The sequence below is a fragment of the Artibeus jamaicensis genome, unplaced genomic scaffold, assembly GCF_021234435.1.
Source record: "Artibeus jamaicensis isolate MK-2021 breed Jamaican fruit bat unplaced genomic scaffold, CSHL_Jam_final contig_64, whole genome shotgun sequence".
Taxonomy (NCBI): domain Eukaryota; kingdom Metazoa; phylum Chordata; class Mammalia; order Chiroptera; family Phyllostomidae; genus Artibeus; species Artibeus jamaicensis.
This window is the reverse complement of record NW_026521911.1, coordinates 13,086,831-13,093,305: the sequence shown is the minus strand read 5'-3', so window position 1 is coordinate 13,093,305 and position 6,475 is coordinate 13,086,831. Positions and strand designations below refer to the sequence as shown.

General features: G+C 42.3%; 1 pseudogene; it reads right to left on the bottom strand.

The window, feature by feature from the left end:
* Positions 1-4,706: 4,706 nt before the first annotated feature.
* On the bottom strand, positions 4,707-5,645 carry LOC119065543 (small nuclear ribonucleoprotein-associated protein B-like; annotated as a pseudogene).
* Between the last annotated feature and the right edge of the window lie 830 nt (positions 5,646-6,475).

Genomic DNA, 6,475 nt, shown 5'->3' with positions numbered 1-6,475 from the left:
GTTGCACAGTATTCTGTGTCAAGGATATGCTATGGTTTGTCTAGCATGTGTTGTATTAACTGACTTCAGGCTGTTTCCATTTTCCTCTCTTGTGGGAAGAACATGCTTACACGTTCTTCCTTGTGTACGTGTGTGAGTGTGTCTGTAGAGTAGATTTGGAGACTCAGCGCTGCTGGATCTTAGGACCACCTATTTCTTTCTATGTGTGAATGAGAGGAAAAACTCCTCTGTAGATCCTTCAGGAAAAAGTATAGTCTTAGTAACTCAAAAAATGATCTCTCCCTCCTACCCCCATAGTTCATCTTTAGCTTCCAGTATTATCTTGAGGTTTCTAGATAGGATGGATGTGTACAACTGAAAAAGAAAAAGGACATACCAGGCTTTCCAGGAAAAGAAGCAAGCAGGTTTGGCTGTTTGAAATCTGCCTACTCTCTTATGGGTGGGGAGAGAACCTACTGTGCAAGATAGACGGAACGTCCTGTCCATCTTCCCTTGTTCAGCCTGCCTCCCTCTCACTACAACAGCTCAGTGAATCCAATTTTCAGCTCAACTTCTGATGGGTCCACATGGAGCACAGAGCATAGAATTAGGTGCTATAAATATTTTAGTAGATAACTCAATCTCTGCTCTTGTGAAGGAGAACAGACATCCATTCATGGAGAGATTCAATAATAGTTACAAGCCATACATTGTGTACTACCAAGTACAACTTAGTGTCAGGCAAACTGAGTACAGTCAGGGGTACTGTTGAGTGAAGATCAAGTCTTCTTTACCTTTCACTTGGGTTATTGCCCTGGTTTTTTTTTTTTTTTTTTTAAGTTGGTCTCCTCACCTATAATCTTTCTCTTTTAACCCATCCAGTTGACTGCTGATAAACTAATCTCAAAAGACCACTTTTATGGTATTTGTGATCTTGTTCATTTCCTTTTCTTATTCTGCCTGGTAAACTTTCCCTCACCCTTGAGACTCGGCTCAGTCATGTTATGGTGGTAAGGATTTGCAATATATAAGTATATCAAATCAACATGTGGTATACTTCACACTCACACGTTATAACATATCAATTATATCTCAATAAAGTTGTAAAAAAAGACCCAGCTCAAACTTTTATTCACACAACATGTATCACTCAACATGTATTGAGCACATATTATTGGCCAATTTCCTCTTCTAAAAATTTCTCCTGACTCTAAGCTCTGTGAGTCACTCCCTCCCTGCTTCTTCTCTTGTGATAGATCACATTTTTATTGTAATTACTTACTCACCTCTGTACCCCAGCACCCAAATATATACGTGGTGAATGCTTGATAAGTGTTTGCTCAACTGAAAGAATGAATAAACAAACTTCCCAGAATGTGTACACTGGTTTTCAATGTACTTTTAGAATTTGGAGACTCATTCTTGCATAAAGAAAGAAGAAACTGTATTAGGTGGCCGGAGCAGAGATAATTTTTGAGAGGACTTGTCCTAGATCCTGAAGGTAGTAATGGGAGAGGCTGGCATTTGCCTGGAGCCATTTGAGCACTTCCTGTTACTCTTAGGATAAAGTTCAAATATTTTAACTCGACTTGCAAGGTTTCATATGGCCCGGAGCTGCCTACCTCACTAGCAGTTTTCAAATCATTCTTCCTGCAGCTCTTTACACCTCAGGCACACAGTCATTTCTTTGTTCCTCAAGGGCACCAGGCTTCCTCCTCAGTGATGACCCACACACAGGCCTCCCACCTCATCCCAGGCACCTGGTTAATTGCCACTCCTCCTTCAGATCTCAGCTTAGCTCTCACCTCAGAGGGACACCTTCCCTCAGCCACACGGGAGGCCAGCTCAACCTATTGTACACTTGCACAGTGCTCTGTATTCTTCCTTTATAACACCTACTGTTAACTGCACCTTGATCATTGAGTGTGTGATTACTGAATGTTTGTTTTCACTTTCACCTCCTAACTCCAGACTTTAAGGTTTATAAGATGGGCTGGATGTGCATCTGTTCTGTTCACTGCTTTACTGAAGGGGCTTTCCCTATGTTATTTTATTTAGTGTCACAATCCTATGAGGTAGAGAGCCTCGTTCCCTCACCTGACAGAGGTGTGTGGCACAGTCAAGCCTTGAGCACAGCTACACCTGCGTTATTGAAGGATTGACGAGGAAGGGTGTTCATTTATTTGGGGTTTAGATCCTCAGGACCTGGACTGGAGTCCCAGTTCTACCACTTAGTAGGTTTCTAATTGGGGGTGAATCTCCTCATCTGTATAATAGAGGTATTATTTATCTTACCTGCCTCATAATTTTCCTTAAAGGACCAAACAAAATAATATCTATGTCTTGGCTTGTAGACTGCAATCTACTCTACAGAAACAAGCAGCGTTTTCATCAGGCTCAAGCTGGTAACGGCTGCTGCTTATCGGATCTACCCACTCTGTGAATCAGTATCTTGAGCAAAATGGTCAGTTTAGAGACACTGGGTCCAGATGTCCCTGTATCTTATCTAGAGATAGTTGTTAGTGAAGACTTAAATCGACAACTAATACATTAATTTAGAATGTCATTCCTCTTACAAGGCTAGAACTACACATTTAGTTTTTAGAACTAAACAGAACGTAAACAGAAATAAAAGAGAACACATAATAGGCAGTGTGTTTCTGGTATTTAACCCCTAGTCCTTGCTCACCAAGGAACATATGTAATGGTTAGGCAAGTATAGTTAATGATTAGCATTAATGGTTAAGAGCTTAGACTTTGAAGTCAGAAAAACTTGGGTTCAATCTCTCAGCTCTACATTTACCAACAAGGAGGCCGTGGGCAAGTTACATAACTTCTCTAAGCTTCATTTCTACATCTTTAAAATGTACCTACCCCTCAGACTATTATAAGATTAAAATAAATAATGTAAGTAAGTGGCTGGAACTTAGGAAATGCTCTGTAAATGCAGAGTTGTTATTACCATCTCAGTCTGCTTTCTTTCCTGGCTTGCTGATCCTTATATGCTGATTTGGTCCATTTTCCTTCCATTCCACTTGAGATGATGACTTTCAGGTGTCACAGTCTTAAATACGAATGCCAGGAACTCTGCCTCTCAGCCTGCAACTGCTCCCAGTGAAGCCAAACTTGTCTTAAAGAAGAGAGCTGTTTTCCCATGCAGGCTGCACCATGACGGAGAATTTTATTCTCCCTGGCTTTGGACAACAAAAGGATGTGCAACTTAGAGCCGTAGAAAAAAGGAAGTTTTACTGTTTAGTCATCCTGTGGCTGCTATCACATCTGCTATCGAAGTGATTTGATACATTAATAATTTTAAAACAGGAGCCTTTCTGCAATTTTGAAGTTGAAGTCAGAAATTCTAGCCATAACCCTGTCTGGTGTGGCTCAGTTGGTTGAGCATTGTCCTGCAAAGCTAAAGGTCATGGGTTTGATTTCCAATCAGGGCACATGCCTGGCTTTTGGGTCTGGTCCCTGGTCGGATGCATATAAGAGGCAACTGATCAATGTTTCTCTCTCACATCAATGTTTCTTATCCTCTCTTTTTCCCTCTCTTCCCCTCTCTCTAAAAATAAATAAATAAAATCTTCTAAAAAAGGAATTCTAGCCATAGCATTGTATTTTGGTTTGTGTATATGTTTTCACTTGTAATGGACTTACTGAGACCTTACTATATTCTGTTTTCTGGGGAGGGACACAAAGATGAATAGATTCTTTCCCTCAGAGGAACTTACATACTATGAAGGAGCTAGAAAAGCACACAAACGGTGGATGAGAGTGAACAAGTAGGGGAGGAAGGACGATCTGAGCTTGGTGCCCTCTGTTCTGAACTGGGATTCATGTGTACCAGGTGGTGAGGTGAGGGACTTAAAAGATCATGTGCACTGGATGGGACCTAAATCCTTACTGAACTGCCCTGAGATAGCCACTTGTCCTCTTTGAACCAGTTTCCTCATGTGAAAAAATAGAACAATGCTTGTCCCACAAGACTGTTGGGAAGACTGAGATAAAGTACCTACCAAGCACCATGCCGGGCTAATTGTAGATAATAAATATTAGCCACTATAAATCTCATTATGATTAATATACCAAGACATAGACAGTATTTAAAAATCTTGTCAGTATATAGGCACAGTGGAGGAGGCTTAATAAAAGAGATCTCGACTTTCATTTCAGTATCAAGGAGGACATGGGGTATCTTCTCAGACATGTATATGGTAAGTCCTTCCTGTTAAACATTTGCCCCTTTTCTGACACAGGTGATGACATCCTGTGGTCACTCTCCTCCTCTAGTGCGATATTAGGTGCTGGTTTCATCACACCCCACCCAACATGGTGGATTATCTGATGGGAACAGAGAAACAGGAAGGTCAGTGGTTTCCAACTGAGCGAGGATGTTACATGTTTTACAGTCAGTAACCCTTTATTTTTTTCAGTTCCTTGACCAAACACTGAGCAAATTGTGGTGTGAAATAATAAGGAAGCCAAGACACATCTCTTGGAAAAGCTGAAAGCCTCCTTGGTGTTGGAAGCACATCCTGTCATCCATAGCGTGCTGAATGAGATGACAGCTGAAGACAACTCTATGGTCAGAATAACTGCTCTAGCAGATGGATGGAAGGAGGGAGGAATTCACACCTTCCTTGATGAAGCTGCCGTTCTTCACTAGAATCTCTCGTTCAATTTGACCAAGTTAGGAAATTAATCCAGATTTATTCTATTTTTTACACTTATACTATTAAGAGCTTTTTATAAGTTTGTTTCACTGGCCACAGAGAAATAAAAGAACTATGTACAGTGTCTTGGGAAACAGGCAGGGAGCTGAGAAGGGCCAAGGTGAGCCTAGGGCCTTGGTGGGTACATTCCCGGTGGGGGGTTGTCCTATAAGGAAAACCAGACAATCTGGTGAGTCTCAACTGGCAGAACAATCAGGTCTGTGGTTACGTGGCCCTGGGGCACTGGGAACACAGGTCTGTGGAGCTACTTCCATATCTGTGGCCAAGGGTCAAAGAAGGCCTGGCTTTCCTGGGGCAGGGGACACATTCCTGGAATGGGCATGCCCGTTGGAGTTCCTCATCCACGGGAGATCCCCTGGGGGACCCATGGGAGGTCTCATACCAGGAAGTGCATCCATTATGCCTGGAAGGGGTGTCCCTTGGCCCATGGGTGGGGGAGTATCCCCACGGTCAGGGGGATACTGGGTAAAGGCCCCAATACTAGCTGGGCCAGCAGCTACAACAGTGCCTCTTCCTTGTGGGGTTATCACCTGCTGGGATGACTCACCAGCCACACAAACTAGCCCAGCAAGCCCTGCAGGGTCCCGGGGCATGGGAAAACCAGCTGAGATTCCTCTGCCAGCAGCCCCGCTGATCCCTGGGGCCCCAAGAGCTCCAGTAAGTGGCACTCAGGCAATGCCAGTATCTTTGACAGTAGACTCTCATTGAGACAAGGTTCTCATCTAGAAGCAGCACCAGACCAAGGACACACTTCTATTCTCTTTCTGCTGGTTTTGAGTTCTTTGGCATGATCTTCCTGAGTTCATTACAGTCACATAGGATAGAATTCATACACTTGTCAAATGCCTTGCAGGTGCCAAGGAGGACATGACTGTCTTGCAGGATGCACCTTATCCTGTAGTCAATGTGCTGCAGCATCTTCCTGCTCCTGCCCACAGTTGTGGTGGCAGTTCTGATGGCTCCAATTCCCCAGGAATCCAGATTTAAATAAACAATCACTGTGTAAAAGCTAACTCAGCTCATGTATCATAAAACTTCTTGATTTATGGGAAATATGGGGTGGAAGGAAATGAGGAGGAGGAAATGAGACAATTTGTGATATAATGCTTATTATTCATAAGAAATATCACCATGATTTTTCCTCCATTTCTAAAAGCATTATTCTCGTAAGGAAATTATAACACCTAAAAGCTTCACTGGTGTTAACATGGTTGCATGTGTGTTCATCATGATGGTGATCCTAGCAGTGGGTACCATTTTTAAGCTTCTAGTTTAGGTCATTCTTGAAAAGATTTTAAGCTTCTAGTTTAGGTCATTCTTGTGTGATTCTTGAAAAAAATGCTTATATTCCATCTTCAGGCTGTAAGCTCCATAAGTATAGAGGTCTTTTCTGTCAACTTTAGAACTACATCCTACCCAGAGCCCAGTACAGTGCCCAATGCATGATGCGTGTTCCAGCAATATTGTTGAAATCTTTAATTCAACACTTACTGTCTTTTAACACTCAGGACAACCTTGGAAAACTCAATGTTATTAGCTCTAGTTTGTGCACAATAAAGTTGACCTGCTTGTTTCAAAGCTACAGAGTTATGTAATGGGGTGTTGCAGAGGTGGGAGAAATTTTCCCCATGATCACATGATCTTGGAGCATCATATGAGAAAATCAAAGCAAATAATATTGTTCATATGAAGATTCTGTTTATGCTTCTACAGAGTGGGAGGGAGTAGCTCTGGCAGCCATTTGACTGGAGAAGGAGCTCAAA